Consider the following 14,529-nt stretch of genomic DNA (forward strand, 5'->3'; position numbering starts at 1 on the left):
GAGCTCAGTTGCCTCCTGTTTCCATTGATCATCCTTCAGATGTTTCAACAACTTGATTGGAGTCCACCTGTGGTAAATTCAATTGATTGGACATGATTTGGAAAGGCACACAACTGTCTACATAAGGTCCCACAGTTGAAAGTGCATGTCAGAGCAAAAACCAAGCCATGATGTCAAAGGAATTGTCCGTTGAGCGCCTAGACAGGATTGTGTCAAGGCACAAATCTGGGGAAGGGTACCAAACATTTCTGCAACATTGAAGGTCTCCAAGAACACAGTGGCCTCCATCATTCTTAAATGGAAGAGGCTTGGAACCACCAAGACTCTTCCTAGAGCTGGCACGCCGGCCAAACTAGGCAATCGGGGGAGAAGGGCCTTGGTCAGGGAGGTGACCAAGAACCAGATGGTCACTCTGGCAGAGCTCTAGAGTTCCTCTGTGGAGGTGGGAGAACCTTCCAGAAGGACAACCATCTCTGCAGCACTCCACCAATCAGGCCTTTATGGTAGAATGGCCAGACAGCCGCCACTCCTCTGTAAAAGGCACATGACAGCCCGCTTGGAGTTTGCCAAAAGGCACCTAAAGACTCTCAGACCATGAGAAACAAGATTCTCTGGTCTGATGAAACCAAGATTCAACTCTTTGGCCTGAATGCCAAGTGTCACATCTGGAGGAAACCTGGCACCATCCCTACAGTGAAGCTCAGTGGTGGCAGCATCATGCTGTGGGGATGTTTTTTAGCGGCAGAGACTAGGAGTCTAGTCAGGATCAAGGGAAAGATGAACGGTGCAAAGTACAGAGAGATCCTTGATGAAAACCTGCTCCAAAGTGCTCAGGACCTCAGACTGGTTGTGAAGGTTCACCTTCCAACAGGACAACAACCTTAAGCACACAGCCAAGACAATGCAGGAGTGGCTTCGGGACAAGTCTCTGAATGTCATTGAGTGGCCCAGCCAGAGCCCGGACTTGAACCCGATCGAACAGCTCTGGAGAGACCTGAAAATAGCTGTGCAGCCATGCTCCCCATCTAACCTGACAGAGCTTGAGAGGATATGCAGAGACTAATGGGAGAAACTCCCAAAATACAGGTGTGCCATACACACCTGAAAAGTGCAACCAGTGAAGAACAAACACTGAAAAATAGGGGTTGTAGAGAATCGAAGGACCATGAATATTTTAAGAAACCTCAAGGCCGGTAGCAACCACTACAGAATGTCCAATCAGAACAAGGATGAGGCGGATGTCCAGGTTAATGGGAGTTTAATGGAAGATGTCCACACTTACACACACATCACACACACATCTGACCACTCATGGTTCAGATAACTGAGAATCATGTCCAGTTATAACTGACATTAACTATGTGGTCATTTTGATGCACACACAATTAAACATCAGACATACAGGGATTCAGTCCACAGGAGGAAAAGTTCAGCAGGAGGAAAACTGTGGAAGTGCTCATCAGGATTGGGTTAGCACTTTCTGACCACACAGCGTGCTGGGGTCATGGACTAACTGACACTGAAGTCCTGGGAATCAGGCCACTAATAGGCTGAAGGAGATGCGGTGATAAGTATTTGGCGTGACCTTGCCCAATAAGACTCTAACACAAGTAGGGGTCCTCTGAATGGGAGACTAAGATATCCGACTAGAACTAACGAGAAGGGATGGCTAGAATCAGCTGACTGAATCTGGCCGTTTTAACAAACACCATTGTAAATACAACCTATATTTATGTTGATTTATTTTCCTTTTCATACTTTAACTATTTGCACATCTTTACAACTCTGTATATTATCATAATATGACACTTGAAATGTCTTTATTCTTTGGAACTTTTATGAGTGCAATGTTTACTGTTCATTTTTTATTGTTTATTTCACTTATGTTTATTATCTATTTCAATGTAAACATGTGTTTCCCATGCCAATAAAGCCCCTTAAATTGAAATTGAATGGAGAGAGAGAGAGGAGAGCTAGAAAGAAAGAAAGAAAGAAGAAAGAAAGAAAGAAAGAAAGAAAGAAAGAAAGAAAGAAAGAAAGAAAGAAAGAAAGAAAGAAAGAAAGAAAGAATGAAGGAGAGCGAGAAAGAAAGGAAGAAAGATAGATAGAAGGAGAGGGAGAAAGAAAGAAAAAATAAAGAGAAAGAGAGAGAAAATCAAGAGAAATAGAGAGAGTGGTTGTTCCAGCATGTTTATCAGAGTATGCATGAACGTGTCTCTCATATCCCTTCTTGTTTGTTGATTCCCAGGCTGTGGTATGAAAACACAGGTGTCTTTACCTCAGCACAGAGGGCTGCCCTGAGTCGTGTCTCTTTGGCTCGGATCATCTGTGACAACACTGGCATAACAGTCGTGTCCAATGACCAATTCATCCAAGGCAAGAACAAACCCATTAACTGCAACAGTATCGCGCAATTAAACCTCCAAGCCTGGAGAGAGAGACAGCAGAACCAGAACCAGGAGGAGGATCAGGAGCAACAGCAACAACAACAGCATCAGTGCTAGTCGGACCAGGACAACGAGGTAATTGGTTCAACATCCGTTAATAACTCAATACTTCTGCACCAAGGTGACATTTAATACATCCATAACCCATCCACCACTCTCTCCAAACATCACCCTCTTTTTCTGTATTCCTTTCTAGATCCCCTGATGTGAGGCCCCCGGACCCGGACCCCAAGGACCCAGCAGCTCTCTGTCTTCTCTGTCCAGCTGGCCGACCCCTTCCTCACACTTACAGTTTTCTGTCAGGTTGTCTACAACAGGTGGAACTATTACAACACAGAGTCAGGGGCGTTATTAACCACCAGCACAATACCTGGTATCTACCACTTCTCCCTTCTTCTGCACAGCGGTTCATAGCGCGGACCTGTGGCGTAACAATCAGTTGTGTCAATGGCCTTCCGTCAGCCAGCTGATTCTCAGGAAATCTGATGCCCTCCTTGCAGCTGGTCAATTAACTACAGTAGTAAGGCCTCTTGTCATTTTAACAGGATTTTAAAGAGATTTCTTTGCATTCTGCAAACTGATCATTTGGTGTTTTAGGTGTTGTTGATTTATTCTATGACAAAAAATCAAGGAGTGCTGTAAGAATTGTCATGTATTTGAATTGTGTGAAAGAATGCAAACAGAAGAAGAAATAGCAAAAAGTTTTTACTTTATAAAGTAAATGTATTAGTGAACAGAAACTGCTGAATTCCTCTATACACACCGCCTTATCTCTAAAATATAATTGGTTTATTATCAACTGTAACTATTAGGTTATATTCGTAGCTTATGTTCAAGTCAGTTATGACCAGACTTTTTAAATTAAAGATTTTGCACACTTTTGTACTGCACACAATTTTGTACTGATCTAAATGTGTACTACATCTGCATCTGTAACGCTTGTCGTGGTTGGAAGAAGAGGAGGACCAATGCGCAGCGTGGTAAGTGTCCATATTGTTTTAATACGAATAATGAACACTGAACAAAAACAATAAAACGACAAACGAACACTCCTGTACGGGGAAACAAAACACAGAACAGAAAATAATCACCCACAAAACACAATGAAAAACAGGCTACCTAAATATGGCTCCCAATCAGAGACAACGACTGACACCTGCCTCTGATTGAGAACCATACTAGGCCAAACACATAGAAATAGAACAAAACATAGAAAAAACATAGAATGACCACCCCAACTCACGCCCTGAACAAACTAAAATAAAGACATAACAAAGGAACTAAGGTCAGAACGTGACACCCCCCCCCCCCCCCCCCCCCAAAGGTGCGGACTCCGGCCGCAAAACCTGAACCTATAGGGGAGGATCTGGGTGGGCATTTACCGCGATGGCGGCTCTGGAGCGGGACGAGGACCCCACTCCACCATAGTCTCGGCCCACTTCTGTGACACCTTAGGAGCGGCGACCCTCGTCACCGACCCTGGATTGGAGACCCTAGTGAGGGGCGCCTCTGGACTGAAGGGCGGCTCCTGACTGAAGGGCGGCTCAGGCGGCTTCTGACTGAAGGGCGGCTCAGGACAGGCGGGCGGCTCAGGCGGCTCAGGACAGACGGGCGGCTCAGGCGGCTCAGGACAGACGGGCGGCTCAGGCGGCTCAAGACAGACGGGCGGCTCAGGCGGCTCAGGACAGACGGGCGGCTCAGGCGGTTCAGGACAGACGTGAGCACCTGTAGGGAGGAGACGGAGAGACAGCCTGGTGCGTGGGGCTGCCACAGGACCCATCAGGCTGGGGAGACCTACAGGAGGCCTGGTGCTTGGAGGAGGCACCGGAAGGACCGGGCTGTGGGAGAGCACTGGAGCTCTGGTGCGCAGCCTTGGCACCACTCCCCCAGGCTGGATGACTACTCTAGCCCGGACCCTCCAGAGTGCAGGCACAGGTTGAACCGGACTGTGGGTGAGCACTGGAGATCTGGTGCATACTACGCGCACCTCCCCCTTAGGCTCAATTCCCACATTCGCCCGGCACGAGCGGAGCGCAGGCATAGGACGCACTGCACCCTCCCAGCGCCCCGGAGACACAGCACGCAGAGCCGGCAAAGGATACCCTGGACCGAAACGGTGTACCGGAGACCAGACACGCTGAGCAGGCACAATACGCCCTGGCTGGATGCCCACACTCGCATGACACTTTCATGGGGGCTGTCCTATAGCGCACCGGGCTATGGACACATACTGGCGACACCGTGTGCTTACCCGCATAACACGGTGCCTGACCAGTAACGCGTTGCTTACAATAAGCACGAGGAGTGGGCTCAGGTCTCCAACCTGACTCTGCCACACTCCCCGTGTGCCTCCCCCCAAAATTGTTTTGGGGCTGCCTCTCGTACCTGTCGCGCTGCCGTGCTGCCTCCTCATATCGCCGCCGCTCAGCTTTCGCTGCCTCCAGCTCTGCCTTGGGGCGGCGATATTCCCCAGCCTGTGCCCAGGGTCCTTTTCCGTCCAAAATCTCCTCCCATGTCCAGGAGTCCAGAACTCGCTGCTGCCCGATACCACGCTGCTTGGTCCTTGGTTGGTGGGTGATTCTGTAACACTTGTCGTGATTGGAAGAAGAGGAGGACCAATGCGCAGCGTGGTAAGTGTCCATATTGTTTTAATACGAATAATGAACACTGAACAAAAACAATAAAACAACAAACGAACACTCCTGTACGGTGAAACAAAACACAGAACAGAAAATAATCACCCACAAAACACAAAGAAAAACAGGCTACCTAAATATGGCTCCCAATCAGAGACAACGACTGACACCTGCCTCTGATTGAGAACCATACTAGGCCAAACACATAGAAATAGAACAATAGAACAAAACATAGAAAAAAAACATAGAATGCCCACCCCAACTCACGTCCTGACCAAACTAAAATAAAGACATAACAAAGGAACTAAGGTCAGAACGTGACAGTATCCTATATTCTTCATTTTTTTAATGGTTTATTTTTCTAATATTTTATTTGAATGAAATACTGTATTTCTGTGTTTTATTGCATAAATATACACTGCATCAGAAAATGAAAATGAAATAACTAATGGTGGTGCACGGGTCAGCTGTTCACACGCACCCGCCTGCAATTGCTAATAACCAATGATTTGTATATACACTATGGCTGACAGGGGTTTTGAAGACACCGCACCTCCATCTCGGAGGTGGAAGATATAGAGATGCATTTATTACTGTCTACATTTGTTTTTGACAAATGTATTCTATTACAGACACTTTTAAATTATATTATGTGAGCTAAAAATAAAAACAAATAAGAACTATGTTTAAAACATTTCCTTAAAGTATAATTTTTTTAAAGTTCTAATGTTAATCTCCCATCTACATCAAAAACATACTTTAATACATGTTATTTTGTTTTTGAAAAATGTCATTGAAATATTGCAGAGGACTGCTTTTTCTGGGGAGTGTCAATCATAGCCGTGGGAAGTACAGTGCCTTCAGAAAGTATTCAGACCTCTTGACCTTTTCCACATTTTGTTACGTTACAGCCTTATTATAAAATTGATTAAAATTGATTACATGCATTTTTTCCTTAGCAATACACATAATGACAAAGCGAAAACAGGTTTTAAGAAATGTTTGAAAATGTAAAAAAAAATAATAATGACATACCATAAGTATTCAGACCCTTTGCTATGAGACTTGAAATTGAGCTCAGTTGCCTCCTGTTTCCATTGATCATCCTTCAGATGTTTCAACAACTTGATTGGAGTCCACCTGTGGTAAATTCAATTGATTGGACATGATTTGGAAAGGCACACAACTGTCTACATAAGGTCCCACAGTTGAAAGTGCATGTCAGAGCAAAAACCAAGCCATGATGTCAAAGGAATTGTCCGTTGAGCGCCTAGACAGGATTGTGTCAAGGCACAAATCTGGGGAAGGGTACCAAACATTTCTGCAACATTGAAGGTCTCCAAGAACACAGTGGCCTCCATCATTCTTAAATGGAAGAGGCTTGGAACCACCAAGACTCTTCCTAGAGCTGGCACGCCGGCCAAACTAGGCAATCGGGGGAGAAGGGCCTTGGTCAGGGAGGTGACCAAGAACCAGATGGTCACTCTGGCAGAGCTCTAGAGTTCCTCTGTGGAGGTGGGAGAACCTTCCAGAAGGACAACCATCTCTGCAGCACTCCACCAATCAGGCCTTTATGGTAGAATGGCCAGACAGCCGCCACTCCTCTGTAAAAGGCACATGACAGCCCGCTTGGAGTTTGCCAAAAGGCACCTAAAGACTCTCAGACCATGAGAAACAAGATTCTCTGGTCTGATGAAACCAAGATTCAACTCTTTGGCCTGAATGCCAAGTGTCACATCTGGAGGAAACCTGGCACCATCCCTACAGTGAAGCTCAGTGGTGGCAGCATCATGCTGTGGGGATGTTTTTTAGCGGCAGAGACTAGGAGTCTAGTCAGGATCAAGGGAAAGATGAACGGTGCAAAGTACAGAGAGATCCTTGATGAAAACCTGCTCCAAAGTGCTCAGGACCTCAGACTGGTTGTGAAGGTTCACCTTCCAACAGGACAACAACCTTAAGCACACAGCCAAGACAATGCAAGAGTGGCTTCGGGACAAGTCTCTGAATGTCATTGAGTGGCCCAGCCAGAGCCCGGACTTGAACCCGATCGAACAGCTCTGGAGAGACCTGAAAATAGCTGTGCAGCCATGCTCCCCATCTAACCTGACAGAGCTTGAGAGGATATGCAGAGACTAATGGGAGAAACTCCCAAAATACAGGTGTGCCATACACACCTGAAAAGTGCAACCAGTGAAGAACAAACACTGAAAAATAGGGGTTGTAGAGAATCGAAGGACCATGAATATTTTAAGAAACCTCAAGGCCGGTAGCAACCACTACAGAATGTCCAATCAGAACAAGGATGAGGCGGATGTCCAGGTTAATGGGAGTTTAATGGAAGATGTCCACACTTACACACACATCACACACACATCTGACCACTCATGGTTCAGATAACTGAGAATCATGTCCAGTTATAACTGACATTAACTATGTGGTCATTTTGATGCACACACAATTAAACATCAGACATACAGGGATTCAGTCCACAGGAGGAAAAGTTCAGCAGGAGGAAAACTGTGGAAGTGCTCATCAGGATTGGGTTAGCACTTTCTGACCACACAGCGTGCTGGGGTCATGGACTAACTGACACTGAAGTCCTGGGAATCAGGCCACTAATAGGCTGAAGGAGATGCGGTGATAAGTATTTGGCGTGACCTTGCCCAATAAGACTCTAACACAAGTAGGGGTCCTCTGAATGGGAGACTAAGATATCCGACTAGAACTAACGAGAAGGGATGGCTAGAATCAGCTGACTGAATCTGGCCGTTTTAACAAACACCATTGTAAATACAACCTATATTTATGTTGATTTATTTTCCTTTTCATACTTTAACTATTTGCACATCTTTACAACTCTGTATATTATCATAATATGACACTTGAAATGTCTTTATTCTTTGGAACTTTTATGAGTGCAATGTTTACTGTTCATTTTTTATTGTTTATTTCACTTATGTTTATTATCTATTTCAATGTAAACATGTGTTTCCCATGCCAATAAAGCCCCTTAAATTGAAATTGAATGGAGAGAGAGAGAGGAGAGCTAGAAAGAAAGAAAGAAAGAAAGAAAGAAAGAAAGAAAGAAAGAAAGAAAGAAAGAAAGAAAGAAAGAAAGAAAGAAAGAAAGAAAGAAAGAAAGAAAGAAAGAAAGAAAGAAAGAAGAAAGAAAGAAAGAAAGAAAGAAAGAAGAAAGAATGAAGGAGAGCGAGAAAGAAAGGAAGAAAGATAGATAGAAGGAGAGGGAGAAAGAAAGAAAAAATAAAGAGAAAGAGAGAGAAATCAAGAGAAATAGAGAGAGTGGTTGTTCCAGCATGTTTATCAGAGTATGCATGAACGTGTCTCTCATATCCCTTCTTGTTTGTTGATTCCCAGGCTGTGGTATGAAAACACAGGTGTCTTTACCTCAGCACAGAGGGCTGCCCTGAGTCGTGTCTCTTTGGCTCGGATCATCTGTGACAACACTGGCATAACAGTCGTGTCCAATGACCAATTCATCCAAGGCAAGAACAAACCCATTAACTGCAACAGTATCGCGCAATTAAACCTCCAAGCCTGGAGAGAGAGACAGCAGAACCAGAACCAGGAGGAGGATCAGGAGCAACAGCAACAACAACAGCATCAGTGCTAGTCGGACCAGGACAACGAGGTAATTGGTTCAACATCCGTTAATAACTCAATACTTCTGCACCAAGGTGACATTTAATACATCCATAACCCATCCACCACTCTCTCCAAACATCACCCTCTTTTTCTGTATTCCTTTCTAGATCCCCTGATGTGAGGCCCCCCGGACCCGGACCCCAAGGACCCAGCAGCTCTCTGTCTTCTCTGTCCAGCTGGCCGACCCCTTCCTCACACTTACAGTTTTCTGTCAGGTTGTCTACAACAGGTGGAACTATTACAACACAGAGTCAGGGGCGTTATTAACCACCAGCACAATACCTGGTATCTACCACTTCTCCCTTCTTCTGCACAGCGGTTCATAGCGCGGACCTGTGGCGTAACAATCAGTTGTGTCAATGGCCTTCCGTCAGCCAGCTGATTCTCAGGAAATCTGATGCCCTCCTTGCAGCTGGTCAATTAACTACAGTAGTAAGGCCTCTTGTCATTTTAACAGGATTTTAAAGAGATTTCTTTGCATTCTGCAAACTGATCATTTGGTGTTTTAGGTGTTGTTGATTTATTCTATGACAAAAAATCAAGGAGTGCTGTAAGAATTGTCATGTATTTGAATTGTGTGAAAGAATGCAAACAGAAGAAGAAATAGCAAAAAGTTTTTACTTTATAAAGTAAATGTATTAGTGAACAGAAACTGCTGAATTCCTCTATACACACCGCCTTATCTCTAAAATATAATTGGTTTATTATCAACTGTAACTATTAGGTTATATTCGTAGCTTATGTTCAAGTCAGTTATGACCAGACTTTTTAAATTAAAGATTTTGCACACTTTTTGTACTGCACACAATTTTGTACTGATCTAAATGTGTACTACATCTGCATCTGTAACGCTTGTCGTGGTTGGAAGAAGAGGAGGACCAATGCGCAGCGTGGTAAGTGTCCATATTGTTTTAATACGAATAATGAACACTGAACAAAAACAATAAAACGACAAACGAACACTCCTGTACGGGGAAACAAAACACAGAACAGAAAATAATCACCCACAAAACACAATGAAAAACAGGCTACCTAAATATGGCTCCCAATCAGAGACAACGACTGACACCTGCCTCTGATTGAGAACCATACTAGGCCAAACACATAGAAATAGAACAAAACATAGAAAAAACATAGAATGACCACCCCAACTCACGCCCTGAACAAACTAAAATAAAGACATAACAAAGGAACTAAGGTCAGAACGTGACACCCCCCCCCCCCCCCCCCCCCAAAGGTGCGGACTCCGGCCGCAAAACCTGAACCTATAGGGGAGGATCTGGGTGGGCATTTACCGCGATGGCGGCTCTGGAGCGGGACGAGGACCCCACTCCACCATAGTCTCGGCCCACTTCTGTGACACCTTAGGAGCGGCGACCCTCGTCACCGACCCTGGATTGGAGACCCTAGTGAGGGGCGCCTCTGGACTGAAGGGCGGCTCCTGACTGAAGGGCGGCTCAGGCGGCTTCTGACTGAAGGGCGGCTCAGGACAGGCGGGCGGCTCAGGCGGCTCAGGACAGACGGGCGGCTCAGGCGGCTCAGGACAGACGGGCGGCTCAGGCGGCTCAAGACAGACGGGCGGCTCAGGCGGCTCAGGACAGACGGGCGGCTCAGGCGGTTCAGGACAGACGTGAGCACCTGTAGGGAGGAGACGGAGAGACAGCCTGGTGCGTGGGGCTGCCACAGGACCCATCAGGCTGGGGAGACCTACAGGAGGCCTGGTGCTTGGAGGAGGCACCGGAAGGACCGGGCTGTGGGAGAGCACTGGAGCTCTGGTGCGCAGCCTTGGCACCACTCCCCCAGGCTGGATGACTACTCTAGCCCGGACCCTCCAGAGTGCAGGCACAGGTTGAACCGGACTGTGGGTGAGCACTGGAGATCTGGTGCATACTACGCGCACCTCCCCCTTAGGCTCAATTCCCACATTCGCCCGGCACGAGCGGAGCGCAGGCATAGGACGCACTGCACCCTCCCAGCGCCCCGGAGACACAGCACGCAGAGCCGGCAAAGGATACCCTGGACCGAAACGGTGTACCGGAGACCAGACACGCTGAGCAGGCACAATACGCCCTGGCTGGATGCCCACACTCGCATGACACTTTCGTGGGGGCTGTCCTATAGCGCACCGGGCTATGGACACATACTGGCGACACCGTGTGCTTACCCGCATAACACGGTGCCTGACCAGTAACGCGTTGCTTACAATAAGCACGAGGAGTGGGCTCAGGTCTCCAACCTGACTCTGCCACACTCCCCGTGTGCCTCCCCCCAAAATTGTTTTGGGGCTGCCTCTCGTACCTGTCGCGCTGCCGTGCTGCCTCCTCATATCGCCGCCGCTCAGCTTTCGCTGCCTCCAGCTCTGCCTTGGGGCGGCGATATTCCCCAGCCTGTGCCCAGGGTCCTTTTCCGTCCAAAATCTCCTCCCATGTCCAGGAGTCCAGAACTCGCTGCTGCCCGATACCACGCTGCTTGGTCCTTGGTTGGTGGGTGATTCTGTAACACTTGTCGTGATTGGAAGAAGAGGAGGACCAATGCGCAGCGTGGTAAGTGTCCATATTGTTTTAATACGAATAATGAACACTGAACAAAAACAATAAAACAACAAACGAACACTCCTGTACGGTGAAACAAAACACAGAACAGAAAATAATCACCCACAAAACACAAAGAAAAACAGGCTACCTAAATATGGCTCCCAATCAGAGACAACGACTGACACCTGCCTCTGATTGAGAACCATACTAGGCCAAACACATAGAAATAGAACAATAGAACAAAACATAGAAAAAAAACATAGAATGCCCACCCCAACTCACGTCCTGACCAAACTAAAATAAAGACATAACAAAGGAACTAAGGTCAGAACGTGACAGTATCCTATATTCTTCATTTTTTTAATGGTTTATTTTTCTAATATTTTATTTGAATGAAATACTGTATTTCTGTGTTTTATTGCATAAATATACACTGCATCAGAAAATGAAAATGAAATAACTAATGGTGGGTGCACGGGTCAGCTGTTCACACGCACCCGCCTGCAATTGCTAATAACCAATGATTTGTATATACACTATGGCTGACAGGGGTTTTGAAGACACCGCACCTCCATCTCGGAGGTGGAAGATATAGAGATGCATTTATTACTGTCTACATTTGTTTTTGACAAATGTATTCTATTACAGACACTTTTAAATTATATTATGTGAGCTAAAAATAAAAACAAATAAGAACTATGTTTAAAACATTTCCTTAAAGTATAATTTTTTTAAAGTTCTAATGTTAATCTCCCATCTACATCAAAAACATACTTTAATACATGTTATTTTGTTTTTGAAAAATGTCATTGAAATATTGCAGAGGACTGCTTTTTCTGGGGAGTGTCAATCATAGCCGTGGGAAGTACAGTGCCTTCAGAAAGTATTCAGACCTCTTGACCTTTTCCACATTTTGTTACGTTACAGCCTTATTATAAAATTGATTAAAATTGATTACATGCATTTTTTCCTTAGCAATACACATAATGACAAAGCGAAAACAGGTTTTAAGAAATGTTTGAAAATTTAAAAAAAAATAATAATGACATACCATAAGTATTCAGACCCTTTGCTATGAGACTTGAAATTGAGCTCAGTTGCCTCCTGTTTCCATTGATCATCCTTCAGATGTTTCAACAACTTGATTGGAGTCCACCTGTGGTAAATTCAATTGATTGGACATGATTTGGAAAGGCACACAACTGTCTACATAAGGTCCCACAGTTGAAAGTGCATGTCAGAGCAAAAACCAAGCCATGATGTCAAAGGAATTGTCCGTTGAGCGCCTAGACAGGATTGTGTCAAGGCACAAATCTGGGGAAGGGTACCAAACATTTCTGCAACATTGAAGGTCTCCAAGAACACAGTGGCCTCCATCATTCTTAAATGGAAGAGGCTTGGAACCACCAAGGACTCTTCCTAGAGCTGGCACGCCGGCCAAACTAGGCAATCGGGGGAGAAGGGCCTTGGTCAGGGAGGTGACCAAGAACCAGATGGTCACTCTGGCAGAGCTCTAGAGTTTCCTCTGTGGAGGTGGGAGAACCTTCCAGAAGGACAACCATCTCTGCAGCACTCCACCAATCAGGCCTTTATGGTAGAATGGCCAGACAGCCGCCACTCCTCTGTAAAAGGCACATGACAGCCCGCTTGGAGTTTGCCAAAAGGCACCTAAAGACTCTCAGACCATGAGAAACAAGATTCTCTGGTCTGATGAAACCAAGATTCAACTCTTTGGCCTGAATGCCAAGTGTCACATCTGGAGGAAACCTGGCACCATCCCTACAGTGAAGCTCAGTGGTGGCAGCATCATGCTGTGGGGATGTTTTTTAGCGGCAGAGACTAGGAGTCTAGTCAGGATCAAGGGAAAGATGAACGGTGCAAAGTACAGAGAGATCCTTGATGAAAACCTGCTCCAAAGTGCTCAGGACCTCAGACTGGTTGTGAAGGTTCACCTTCCAACAGGACAACAACCTTAAGCACACAGCCAAGACAATGCAAGAGTGGCTTCGGGACAAGTCTCTGAATGTCATTGAGTGGCCCAGCCAGAGCCCGGACTTGAACCCGATCGAACAGCTCTGGAGAGACCTGAAAATAGCTGTGCAGCCATGCTCCCCATCTAACCTGACAGAGCTTGAGAGGATATGCAGAGACTAATGGGAGAAACTCCCAAAATACAGGTGTGCCATACACACCTGAAAAGTGCAACCAGTGAAGAACAAACACTGAAAAATAGGGGTTGTAGAGAATCGAAGGACCATGAATATTTTAAGAAACCTCAAGGCCGGTAGCAACCACTACAGAATGTCCAATCAGAACAAGGATGAGGCGGATGTCCAGGTTAATGGGAGTTTAATGGAAGATGTCCACACTTACACACACATCACACACACATCTGACCACTCATGGTTCAGATAACTGAGAATCATGTCCAGTTATAACTGACATTAACTATGTGGTCATTTTGATGCACACACAATTAAACATCAGACATACAGGGATTCAGTCCACAGGAGGAAAAGTTCAGCAGGAGGAAAACTGTGGAAGTGCTCATCAGGATTGGGTTAGCACTTTCTGACCACACAGCGTGCTGGGGTCATGGACTAACTGACACTGAAGTCCTGGGAATCAGGCCACTAATAGGCTGAAGGAGATGCGGTGATAAGTATTTGGCGTGACCTTGCCCAATAAGACTCTAACACAAGTAGGGGTCCTCTGAATGGGAGACTAAGATATCCGACTAGAACTAACGAGAAGGGATGGCTAGAATCAGCTGACTGAATCTGGCCGTTTTAACAAACACCATTGTAAATACAACCTATATTTATGTTTATTTATTTTCCTTTTCATACTTTAACTATTTGCACATCTTTACAACTCTGTATATTATCATAATATGACACTTGAAATGTCTTTATTCTTTGGAACTTTTATGAGTGCAATGTTTACTGTTCATTTTTTATTGTTTATTTCACTTATGTTTATTATCTATTTCAATGTAAAACATGTGTTTCCCATGCCAATAAAGCCCCTTAAATTGAAATTGAATGGAGAGAGAGAGAGGAGAGCTAGAAAGAAAGAAAGAAAGAAAAGAAAGAAAGAAAGAAAGAAAGAAGAAGAAAGAAAGAAAGAAAGAAAGAAAGAAGAAAGAAAGAAAGAATGAAGGAGAGCGAGAAAGAAAGGAAGAAAGATAGATAGAAGGAGAGGGAGAAAGAAAGAAAAAATAAAGAGAAAGAGAGAGAAAATCAAGAG

This window comes from Salvelinus namaycush, chromosome 31 (genome assembly GCF_016432855.1).
Source record: "Salvelinus namaycush isolate Seneca chromosome 31, SaNama_1.0, whole genome shotgun sequence".
NCBI lineage: Eukaryota > Metazoa > Chordata > Actinopteri > Salmoniformes > Salmonidae > Salvelinus > Salvelinus namaycush.